This window comes from Penaeus vannamei, chromosome 26, assembly GCF_042767895.1.
Source record: "Penaeus vannamei isolate JL-2024 chromosome 26, ASM4276789v1, whole genome shotgun sequence".
Taxonomy (NCBI): domain Eukaryota; kingdom Metazoa; phylum Arthropoda; class Malacostraca; order Decapoda; family Penaeidae; genus Penaeus; species Penaeus vannamei.
This window is the reverse complement of record NC_091574.1, coordinates 22,048,147-22,060,646: the sequence shown is the minus strand read 5'-3', so window position 1 is coordinate 22,060,646 and position 12,500 is coordinate 22,048,147. Positions and strand designations below refer to the sequence as shown.

The 12,500-nt window shown below is 50.8% G+C and overlaps 1 protein-coding gene across 11 annotated transcripts in view; it reads left to right on the top strand.

Moving 5' to 3' along the window:
• LOC113823309 (histone acetyltransferase KAT6A) overlaps window positions 1–12,500 on the top strand; it is a 101,582-nt gene that overhangs the window by 60,837 nt on the left and 28,245 nt on the right. The window lies entirely within an intron of this gene.

Sequence of the window (12,500 nt, the reverse complement as noted above, 5' to 3'; positions counted from 1 at the left end):
CGGGGTTGCGTCATAGGAACTGCTACGTCACACTTATGTTGTCTCCATTGATCGCTTGGCGTGGCCGGTCAGGCCGCTACCCGGACCACCGCTTGTGTGCTGCTTGTCTACCGCCTCTCCTTCTTCCTCCCTCTCCTCTCCCGCCCCCCGCTCCTTCCCCATAGCCCTCGGTTGCAGGCCCCCTCGGCGGGCTCGGTGTTCACGGCCCCTTCTCTTCTCCCACCTCTCGCGTCGCCCCTTCTTTTCTCCGCTCCTCTTTTCTCGCTTCTCTTCTCTTGTCCCTTCCATTCCCCCTTTTTTCATCCTCTCCTTTTTTTCTTTCATTATTTTCTTCTCGTCTCTTCTCTTCTCTTCTAATCTCATCTCGTCTCATTTCAACCCTTCTCTCCTCTCCTCTGTTCTCTGATCTCATTTTTACTTCCGCTCCTTCTTTTCTCTTTTTTTCTAAAAAAAAAAAGAAAAAAAAATCTTCTCCTTCCTTTACTTTCTCCTCTTCTCGTTTCTCTTTGACTCTCCTTCCCCCTTCCCTTTTCCTTTCTTTCCCCTCCTGCCTTCAACCCTTTCCTCCATCTTTCTTATTGACTTATTTTTTTTATCCCCCCCTCCTCCCTTCGTTCCACGCAGCTTTATTTGCAATCCCCCCCCCCTCCGCCACTTCCTTCCCCGGCCCACCTCTCCTCCTCTCTGTTCCCTCTCCCCTCCCTCCTCCCCCCCCCCCCTCCCTCCACTCCTGTCCCTCTTCCCCCCTCTCTTCCCAATCAGCGTCCTTCCTGCTTCTCCCTTTGTCTCGTGTTTTGGCTGTTTTCCCTCCTTTGTTCTTTTCGTTGTGTGTGTGTGTGTGTGTGTGTGTGTGTGTGTGTGTGTGTGTGTGTGTGTGTGTGTGTGTGTGTGTGTGTGTGTGTGTGTCTGTGTGTGTATGTGTGTGTGTGTGTGTCTCTCTCTCTCTCTCTCTCTCTCTCTCTCTCTCTCTCTCTCTCTCTCTCTCTCTCTCTCTCTCTCTCTCTCTCTCTCTCTCTCTCTCTCTCTCTCTCTCTCTCTCTCTCTCCCTCTCTCCCTCTCTCCCTCTCTCCCTCTCTCCCTCCCTCCCCCCCCGTCTCCCATTCATATCTGCCTCCTTTGCCCGCCCTCGCTGTCAAAAGTCTTCTTAACCTCTGTACGGGAGTTGGAGTTGGAGTTGGAGGGAGTCTTATTGCAGGAGGGGCGGTTGGAGGGTTGGAGGGTTGGAGGGTTGGAGGTGGTGGTGGTGATGTGTGTATATATGTATGTTAGTGTGTATTTTTAAATTTATTTTTGTTTGTTTATTTATGTCGATTATGTACTGGAAGTATTGGATGGATGGATGGATAGAATGATGGGGGTTGGATTGGTTGATTGTTGTGGGTGGGTGTATGGGTGATTGGTTGGGCGTGAAGGCGGGCGGGCGTTGTGGGAGGGCAAAGGGATGGGTATTTTGGGCGACGGGTCGAAAAGGAGCGAGAGCGTAGACGTGGATGGATGCCTCAGGAGCGGCCGGGCCATCGCGAAGATCAAAGGGGGAAAAGAAGGGGGGTGGGGACTCGGCGCGCGATCGGGCATCTCGAAGACGAACGTCTGCGTCTGCGACAGCGCTTCGTCGTGTGGCGGCCGGACGAGAGGACCGGCAGCGGGCGCGGAGGGGCACCCCTTCCCCCCCCCCTCCCCCTCCCGCAGAGTTTTCGACGTAGTAACCTAGGCCTAGATTTAAAGGGTTGTGCTAGGTGGGCGGCGGGCGTGTGGGTGCGGGTCGGGTTAGGGAGGTGGAGAGGGAGGGAAGGGGGGGGGGTCACGGCCAAGGTCGCCATAATGCCAACCTCTCCCACCACCTTCCCTCTTGTCGCTGGCCAAGACGGCTCTCCCTTGCTCCGATGCTCATTGATTTGCAGCGTCTTAGACTTGATTTAGTGAGCGAGCGACTTGACTTGACGCGTGTGCGTGTGCGTGTGCGTGTGCGTGACTGACCGAGGAAGTACCATTTGGTTTACCTTCATATTAGTGTGTCTCTTTTGGGCGTTCGAGTATTCCGCCGATAGGTTTTGATAGCCTCCCCCCCCCCCCACGAGAGCTCGGTGATGGCAGCCTGTATGTGGTCCGGGAAAAGCACATTCACTTTGTTATTTTTGCGCATGAATTCGTCCGGGTATTTGAATCGCGCGAACCCCACTTCCAAAATTTCCTCCCCCCTCCCGCCCCCTGCCCCCGCCCCTTTTGAGTCTCACGCCATCGATAAAGCGTTCGCTCCCCCTACCCCTCCTTATTTTACCTCCCCCTCCCTCACCCTTTTATACTTCCTCCCCGTCCCCCCCTTTTTTTAACCTCTTCCCCTCCCCCTCTTTTACCACCTCCACCTCCCCTCCATCTTTGTTTTCGCCCCCCCCCCTTACCCCCGCCACCGAGTTTCAACCTACCTGGAGCAGCAGTCGGGGCGAGCCGATCCGCGGATGTTCGAGTACTGTGTCTTTAATGAAACTGAGGCTTCTCCCCTCTCCCTGCGCCTCTCTTGTCTTCCCCGTCTCCCCTTCCATGGCCTCGTTCTTGCCCTTTTTTTCCTTCTTTTCCTCTCTCTCTCTTTCTCTCTCTTTCTCTCTCTCTCTCTCTCTCTCTCTCTCTCTCTCTCTCTCTCTCTCCCTCCCTCCTGCTTCCTCTTATGTTTTTCCCTATTTTCCTCTCTTCCTTTCTTTCTTTTTTTCTACTGCTCGCCTCCCTCTAACTTTCTTCCTCTCTCCCTCTCTTCCTCCTGCTTCCTCTTATGTTTTTTTCCTATTTTCTTCATCTCTTCCCTTCTCCCTTCCTTCCTTTTTTCTACTTCTCGCCTTCCTCTTTCATCCTCCCTCCTCCCACAAACTTTCCTCTTAATCCTCCACCCTCCTCCCTCTTACGGTTTCCCCTTTAGCGTTTCTCTTACTGCTTCACTCTTCTTTTGTTTTTTTTTTCCTCCTCCTTCTTCCTCCCTTTTTCCTCCCCCTTTCCCCTTCTTTTTTCTCTCGCCCTCCTCCCTCTTCCCCTCGCCCCCTCCTCCCTCTTCTCCTCCCCCCTCCTTCCCTCCCTCCCCCCCTCCCCCCTCGCGGACTGAGCGAGCGTTTGCGTAAGGGCGGCGGGAGTGTGGTAATGCGTCATAATAACGGCCGTGTCATGTGCGCGGATGTTATCAGGTGTGTTATCCTGTCAGCGGAGAGCGAGTATGTGTGTGTGTGTGTGTGTGTGTGTGTGTGTGTGTGTGTGTGTGTGTGTGTGTGTGTGTGTGTGTGTGTGTGTGTGTGTGTGTGTGTGTGTGTGTCGCACGTGCGTTTGTGTGTTTATTTGCCTGTGGAAGTGTGTTTGCATGTGCGCGTTTTTTTGTTGTTGTATGCGTGTGCGTTATTGCGTGTGTGCGTGTATGCGTTTGGACGTGCGTGCGGGCGTATGTATGTATGTGCGTGCTGAGCTCTGAGGCCCCTGTGTTTGTGTTGTTAAATATTCACTCCCGGGTATCGATCCTTCTATGGAGGGGGGAGGGGGGGGGGGCTTCGAATGAGGGGAGCTCGTGTTGAGAGGGGGGGGGGGGGTAGGGGTGGGGGGTGGGGGTGAGGGTTGAGGGGGCGAGGGAGTTGAATTCCCGGATCAGTGCAATGCTTCTCCTGGCGCGGGGGGAGGGGGACAGGTTAGGGGCAGGAGGAACGGGGGATAAAGGGAGGGGGAGGAAGAGGAAGGGAAGGGAGGGGGGAGGGAAAGAAAAGGGAAGGGGAGGGAAAGAGAAAGGGGAAGGAGTGGGAGGGAAAGGGAATGGAGGGAAAAAGGAAAGGGAAGGCGAAGGGAAAGGGAAAGGAGGGAGGAGGGAGCGAAGGGAAGGGATGGGAAAAGGAAGGAAAGCGAAGGGACGGAAAGGGAGGGGGTTGAGGACCATGCATGCGATGGCCCCGAGATAGCTGGCTCAAGTTACTCTCGAAGGGTATCGTTTTGGTCCCGTCCTCGGGTATGGGCTCTTTTGTTCTCTCTCGCGTTGACGGGCGTTTGTCTCTCCTCCCCACTGCTGCTCTCCACCCCCCCTCTCTCTCTCTCTCTCTCTCTCTCTCTCTCTCTCTCTCTCTCTCTCTCTCTCCCTCTCTCTCTCTCTCTCTCTCTCTCTCTCTCTCTCTCTCTCTCTCTCTCTCTCTCTCTCTCTCTCTCTCTCTCTCTCTCTTTTTCTCCCTCCCTCCCTCCCTCTCCCTCTCCCTCTCCTTCTCCCATTTCCTTTCCCCTCGCCCTCTCCCTCTCTCTCTCCCCTCCTTTTCTCTTTTCACCTCTCCTCTTGCCGGGCGATTACTCAGATGCCTTGTATTGCCTTTGCCTTTTTCCCCTTCCCCTCTTTTGTAGCTGCCGCAATTCCCAGCCCTTCCGGAACTGGAATCTGGAACCCGGCTCTGGGACGGCATTACCTGGAAGGGACTCCGAGGCCTGTGCGCGGGGGGTTCTCCGGGAAGTGGGGTGGGGGTGGGGGTGGATGCTTGGTTGTTTAAACGTTTTGGAGATGTTTTGATCACCCGCCACTTCTCTCTTTTCTTTTCTTTTCTCTTCTCCATCTCTTTTCTCTCTCCTCTCCTCTTCTCTTCTCTTCTCTGCTCTCTTTCTTTCTTTTTCTTTTTTTCTCTCTTTCTCTTTCTCTTTCTCAACCTCTCTCTCCTCCATTGTCTCCCTCTTTCCCCCATCCACTCAGCTTTACTGTCCTTTCTCTCCTTTCCTCCTCCTCCCTCCTCTCTTCACCCGCTGATGGGATGATTGTAATGATTTTAATATTCAAAACAAGGGCGCTGTTATTGGTTGTCCAATTTCTAATACCATAAATATTATTCCGCTATACTTTTCATCCCTGATAATGGAATATTAATTGAGGAATTAGGAATTGGGCTCCCGGGAATGCTCGCGGAGGGAAAGGTCAACTTGCGCCAACAGTAATTATAATAATCACGGCTTTATTGATAAGTGGGATAAGGAGGCGAAGATTGATTTTTTTTTAAAGGGGAATACTGGGCCGTAAAAGTGATTGTAGGGACGGCGATGCAGTACTGGAATCAATGGTGTTAAGAGGCACGCGCGCGCTCGCCGCCTCCTGCTCTCTCTCTCTCTCGCTCTCTCTCTCTCTCTCTCTCTCTCTCTCTCTCTCTCTCTCTCTCTCTCTCTCTCTCTCTCTCTCTCTCTCTCTCTCTCTCTCTTTCTGTCTCTTTCTCTCTCGCCCCCTCCCCCTCTCTCCCCCCTTCCTCCTGAGCTCTCTCTCTCATTCCTCTCTCGCTTCTCTCTTTCTCCCTGTTTCTTTCACCCCTTTCTCACTTCCACTCCCTTCACTCCATTCCTCCCTCGCCTACTCCCATCCTCCCTCGTTTGGCTCTTTCCTGTTATTGCTCGCGTAAGGAGGGAAAGCCGCCAGCTGATCAGTTTGGATTGTCAAAGGGGGAAGAGGAGGAGAGGGGAAGAAGGATGAGGAGGAGGAGAAGAAGGGGGAATTGGAAGAAGGGTAGGAGAAAGGGGAGGGGAAGGAGAGAGACGGGAAGGGAAATGAGAATGAAAGGGTAAGAGAGAAGTTGGAGAGGAGGAAAGGGAAAAAGAAAAAAAGGAGAGAGAAGGGAAGAAGAGATAGGGAAAGTAGAAAGAGAAAGGAGAAGGAGGAGAGAGAGAGAGAGGAAAGAAGAGAGAGAAAGAGAGGAGAGAGCGAGATATATGGATAAAGGGATGAAGAAGAGAGAGGGAAAGGAGAAAGAGGAGGGAGAAGAAGAGATAGGGAAAGGAGAAAGAGAAAGAGAGGGGCGAGGAGAAACGAAGAACGAGAAAGGGGGAAGAGAGGAGAGAGAAAGAGGGGGGGAGGGAGAAATGGTAGGAGGGGTCAGCTGCGGAACAGGAAAGAGACTGTTGTTCGGGCTCTCTAGGTGTGAGGATAAAGGGTGTTGTGTGTCGGGTGATCGGGGAGGATGGGCGGGCGTGGGCGGCTTTGGGCTGGTGCTTAGGGGGGGGGGCGGGGTGATAGAGGGTAGGGGAGAGGGAGAGGGAGAGGAAGGTGACAATTCTGTGGCCGAGGGGAAGAGGTGGTGACGCTGCGGACAGTGTGGTATGGGGTCTCTCCTCTCTCTCCCTCTCTGTCTCTCTCTCTCTCTCTCTCTCTCTCTCTCTCTCTCTCTCTCTCTCTCTCACTCACTCACTCACTCACTCACTCACTCACTCACTCACTCACTCACTCACTCACTCACTCACTCACTCTCACTCACTCACTCACTCACTCACCCACCCACCCACTCACTCACCCACCCACCTGCCTCCTTGCCCACCTGCCTCCTTGCCCACCCTCCGACCCACTCAATCAGTCTCCAAAGCAAACCAAAACGATGTCCGAATGCGCCCCCGATGCGGTATGCATGTGTATGGTGTGTTCAGCGAGAGTGCGAGCGGGAGGCCGAGAGTGGCGGTGTGCATGTGGGTTGAATGATTGATGTGAACAGTATTGTTCACTCCACTAAAGGGACGCGACTGTTCACCGCCCCGCAACTGTCGCTGAACCCTCTCGCTCATTCTCTCTCTCTCTATTTTTGCCTCTCTCTCTCTATTTTTGCCTCTCTCTCTCTATTTTTTGCCTCTCTCTCTCTCTCTATTCCTCTCTCTCTCTCTCTCTCTCTCTCTCTCTCTCTCTCTCTCTCTCTCTCTCTCTCTCTCTCTCTCTCTCTCTCTCTCTCTCTCTCTCTCTCTCCCCTCTCCCTCTTCCCCCCTCTCTCTCCCTCTCCCTCTTCCTCCCTCCATCCCTCCCTCCCTCCCACTCCCCCTCTCCCTCCCCCTCTCCCTCCCTCTCCTCTCCCTCCCACTCTCCCCCTCCCCTCCCTCCCACTTCCATTCTCCCTCCCCCTCTCCCTCCCCCTCCCTCACTCCCCTCTCTCCCCTCCCCCCCCTCCCACTCCCCCTCACTCCCCCTCTCCCTCCCACTCCCTTCCTCTCTCCCTCTCTCCCTCTCTCCCTCCCCTTCTCCCTCCCCTTCTCTCCCCCCCTACCCCCGCGTTCAGTATAACCACGACGAGTCCGGTCGTGTTACCGAGGCCTTGCTCTTGGTGTTGGTTGGGGAGTCGGCGTCTTGGGTGGGACGCGGCTGTTGTTGTTGTCGTGAAGAGCATTATCATTATTATTATCATTATCTTTATTGTTAGCATCGACATCGTTATCGTTATCGTTATCATTATCATTACCATTTATGTTATTTTCATTATTAATGTTACTATTGCATTTATCATCATTATCAACACCATCTTCATTATCATCATCATTATTATTATTACTGTTACCATTGCCATCATTATTACTTAGTTATTTTTTTGTTGCTGTAGTTATTGTAGTTATTATTATTATTATTATTATTATTATTATTATTATTATTATTATTATTATTATTATTATTATTATTATTGTTGTTGTTATGATTATGGTTATTATTATTATGATTATTATTATGATTACTGTTATCGCTATTAATGTTGATTATTGACTATTTATTATCGTCGTAATCACGAATGACCATCATCAACGCTTATTTTAGAAGTAATAATAGTTATCGCGACGGCAACTCCTCATGATGCTATTTATGGCGATGATGCTGATCGATTAAAGGTGATGCTGGCCACGGCAATAAAACAAATGCCGTGGCTGGTGCATTTATTCGCTTTGATTATTGTTTGTGTTATTGTTAGCCTGGAAGTGTTCGCGTGCGTGCTTGCGTGCGTGTCTGCTTCGGTGTGTGTTGTTGATTGCGCTTGCGTGAGGCGGCGCGGCGTCTGTGTGTCTCCCAGAGGGGGGAAAAATATAGAGAAGAAATGAATAAAGGAGGAATAGAGAAACACAAAGAGCAGGAGTGACAACGCTCGCTTCCTAGAATGAGCAAGCGGGGCCGTGTTGTTTGTACTGTGTTGTGCAACCAGCGATCCTTTAAAAAAAAGGAAAAAAAAAAAAAACGAAAAAAAAAAAAAGCGAGTGGGATATGAGGAGAGGGCGTGGGTTAGGGAAAGGGAGGGGTGGGAGTGAGGAAGAGCGAGAGGGAGAGGGGGAGGGGGAGGTGGACGGTGAGGAAGATGGAGGGAGAGGGAGAAGGAGAAATAGTAAGAGAAGGAGATAGTGAGGGCGAGGGTGAAGGATAGGTTGAGGACGTCGAAAGGGGGAGGGCGAGCGGCGGGGGACGTTAACGAGGTATGCATTCGCGGAACCTGGGGGCCGGGGCGCTGGCGACACCCTCAATCGATCCTAGAAGGGAAACCTGAGGGGAAATAATTACCGATCAGGGGGGAACGGGGCAGCTGGAAGGATTACATCTTGCCAGGATAAAACGGGAGGATGACCTGTTGTGGGGGAAGGGTGGGCGGGTGGAAGTCAGGGGGCGCGAGGGCTGGCGTGCGCTGGGTGGGCGTGACGCGTTACGTAACAATACGATCCTCAGGAGATAGAAGACCACGTGACCTGTGCGCGTGCATGCCCTGTGCGTTACGGTAGGTTTCCTTTGGTGGAGTCCGTGCGCGATGCGTCCCTTGGCCTGGGTGTCGTCGTCGCTGGCGTTATTCCGTCGCAGTGGTCTCGATTTTGATGGGCGTGGGAACGTGCGGCGCGGTGGCAGCGGCGTGGAGGCGGCGTCAGAAGGATCGTCGCCGCCGCGCGTGTAAGGACAGGTGAAGGTGAGAGGAGGCAGCGACCCTCGCCATGATGCCATCGCCTCCCTCGCGGGGCTATTTACTTTCTTTCCCTTTCCCCTTCCCCTCGCGCTCGCTGCGCGCCTCGCACTTCCAGCTCCCGGGGCAGCGGGCGAGCGCTTCGAGCCGGGAGTCGGCGAAACGTCAGGCCGAGGGCGCCCGTGGGCCGTGGGCGGACGCGTTAACGAGGGAGGAACTGCATGTAAACAAGCGAGGTAGTGTCACGGCCGCGCGCTAGAGGGCAGGAGTGCACTGGGGCGTTGAACTCACACTCACGATCGGCCCACGCCTTCAACACTGCATCATGCCTTCGGCTCACCTCAAGGATGTCCTTGTGCTTGCTGGCAGGCCGTACATCCTACGGGGTGTCCCGTGGGCGGGGAAGGCGGGGCCTGACATCGAAAATGCGACTATTAACTCATTCTGGCGTCTTTTCCTCACGCGTCGGGCATTTCCTCGATATGGATATGGACTCGAGAATTTCTCCGTCTCGTTTAAAAGAGCTATTTCCTCCCCCACCGCGGACGGGGGCAGAATGGTCCTGGGGAGCCCCCAATGGGCGCCCCTGCATGTCGCCCAGTGCATTGCGGCGCGTGCATGCACAAAGGCAGGAACGCGCCTGTATACACAACGCACTATATTTAGTCCACCCGCGCGATCGTCAGAGCCTCTCGCTCTTCCATCTTCATTGGCGATAATTGGTTAATTTGTCGGCGGTAATTGCATAGGAATGGCCCGGGCGACCCGATGACGTAGCATTATGGACGTCTTGTTGGAGCTGCGTTTGAAGAGACGTGTTGATTGCTTGTTTGTTATGTTTATGGCTCCGGTGCTTGGTTGATGGGCCGCTGAGTGATGGCTCCGAGAGATTTATGGCTGCGAGACCTTTTTTCCACTCTGCCTGATTTATTTTCACTCTTCGGTTCGACTGACTTGCGTTCGTCCTCTTATTCTCTTTGTCTCTTCTCTTTCCGTTTTTTTTATTCCTCTCCACCCGTCCATTTCTTGCCCGCCTGCTCAACAGTTTTTTTCCTAGCTCGCTTCGGCTCTTCCCCGCTCCCCTCCTCTCTCCCCCTCCTCCCACCTTCTACTCGCCAACTCACTCGCCCTCCTCTCTGCTCTCTCTCTCTCTCCCTCTTATTTTCTCCCTCGCCATCCATCATTCAATATATCTGCCTACTCTACCCATGTCGGCTGTATCTGTTCTCCGTGTTCGTAATCGAATGTAAAGGATTTTCAGAACGAATGCGATGTGTGATTCAGGAAGACTTTCAGCTGCAGGGGTCCCTTGTAATGAGCGTTATCAGTATAAAAATGCTAATAACCCACGTAATAAGCAGCCGCATCTTGGATTTTGACAGCCAGGTTGTAATTGGGCGGACATTGCAGTTATCTAATACTATGTGACGTAATATTCAGAATAGAGAGACGAGAGGTTCTCTACCTTCACATGCAATAGGTAACGCAAGCTTTTACTCCCCGCAGTACACCTGTTTGAAGTCAGGGGAAGGGGGGTGATTAGAACAAACAAAAACCTCGTTATCGGATTTGCCCGCCGGTATGCGTACAGAGGCGAGGGACGTCGGGAAAGCTGTCGATGTACATTGAAGCGATAGATAGGCGAGCGATAGAAGGCCGTGCTGTGAGTGAGCGAGGCGAGGCTGGCAGAGGTCCAGAGACGTTCGGTGGTGCTGGTGAGGGAGGCGCGGGACGGGCGGGCGGCCGGGCGTCAAGGTGGTGGTAGCGGGACGAGGCGCGTAGGCCTAAAACACTCTCTTTGAGGTCGGCCACCGCTAGGCTTACCATATAAGTAATTGGGTTTCTGTTTGGCTGAGAGGATGGCGGGGGCTATGGGGTTGGGGGCGGTAAGGGGTTAGGAGGGGATGTAGCGAGTTATTTAAAGGAATAGTTTGTTTTTTGCTGTTTTCTCTATTCCCTATGAAAAAGAAGGTTGAACTTGTCGAGTGTGGCATTATGGTGTAGTCATTGTTTTCTTGTCTTTTGTCTTCTATAGTTAAGGAGGGGAGAGGTTATCTTATTCCGTAACTTTCTCGTTTTCTCTGACTGATCCCCCCCCCCCCGCACACTAACATCGTGTTTTTCTTTCACCCTCCCCTTCGTCTCTCTCTCTCTCTCTCTCTCTCTCTCTCTCTCTCTCTCTCTCTCTCTCTCTCTCTCTCTCTCTCTCTCTCTCTCTCTCTCTCTCTCTCTCTCTGACTATTTATTTATCTGTTTATATATCTGTCCTTTTGTCTAAATGTCTCCATCAATTTCTTTGTCTCTTTCTCTCTCGTGCTATTTATCTATATCTGCTTAACTTAGTCTTTTTTCTTTTATGTGTCGTTATCATTTGCCCCCCTCCCCCCAATTTATTCTTCCTCCCACCCTTCTCCCTCTTATCGACTCGTCTGTCTCGTGGTGTGGCACTGTAACCCGAGTGTGTTAATACCGCTCTTCATAAATGATTCTGGAGACCCCCCCCATCCACCCTCGCCCCTTCTCCCTCTCTCCCTCTCTCCCCTGGTACCTAGCCCCGGAGCCATCGCATTTCTACCTCCGTTAATCACATTCTTACCACATACCACATACTGCATCTCTTCCCGCATAGCTCAACCCCCACTCTTTTATTTCCTCTCCGTTTGTGCTGCTCTGGAATTATGAGGGGGAGGGGGAGAGCAGGGAATGCATTGCAATGGGGAATTTCAATGCAGTTGATGAGGTTGATGCGCTGTCTATGGCTGTGCTCAGCTTTCAAAGTAGACAGGTGTTTGGGGCTGTCTACCTATGTCATTTGTAAGTCCAGGAGTTCTGACTCTTGTGTATCCTTGGTTCTTGTTTTTGGGTTGGGTTGGGTTGGGTTAGGCAAGGTTAGGAACGAGCCAGATACGGTTAGATTAGCTTAGGATAGGCTAGGTTAAGTTGGAATAGTAGAGGCTAGGCTAGGTTAGGATAGGCTGGGAAAAAGTTAGTTTGGGCTCGGTTTAGATGAACAAGATTTAATATAGGGTAGGTTGGGCGAGACTAGACTGGGTAAGTCATGTTAAGTCAGTTTAAACTGGGATAGGTTGATACGAGGTTAGGTTGGGCTAAGTTGAGATGCACAAAGTTGGGTAAAGGCATAGATTATATATGAAAGATAGGAAAGCACGTATCATACCGATTTTAAAAATGTGAGGTCCAAAACTTCATACAGCGCCATCTATTGTTCAGATATTTAACTAAGAAAAGAGAACGTTTAGAGGGGGGACTATAAATGTATATAGATTTTTATTTTTTGTTTTTGTTTTAGTTTTTAAGGTTTAGTTGAAATTTTACATTTAAAAGAAATAAGAGACGAAATATAACTATTGAAAAACTACTTATAAATATATCTATAAATTTACGTGGAATTATATAATTGTTCTGTTCATTAATAACTTTTTTCTTATTAGAGATTTCTTTACATACATTAAAATAAGGTTTTGCACTTTTTTCAGAAAATGGCAATAAAACAATAATTATCTCATGTGTATGCATATTTACATGACATCAATAATATTACTCCATTGTTTAAATACTATACAATTTTATTGCAGAAAATATTTTTGGTGTTAATACAGCGAATATAAACTTAAATTCAATGAACTCTGCAATTTATTAAATAAACTCCACAAGCATTCGGCTTTAATAAATTCTTCATATTCATTCATTTTTGTTGTGTCATTAAATCAAGGATAAACAAAACACATTTATGTAAAACAGTTCTTTATTTGATTTCAAGTCATCATCAATGAAAGTATTAAGGAAAGCAGGCCTATAGCTAAAACTGGAAGCATAAAACATGCA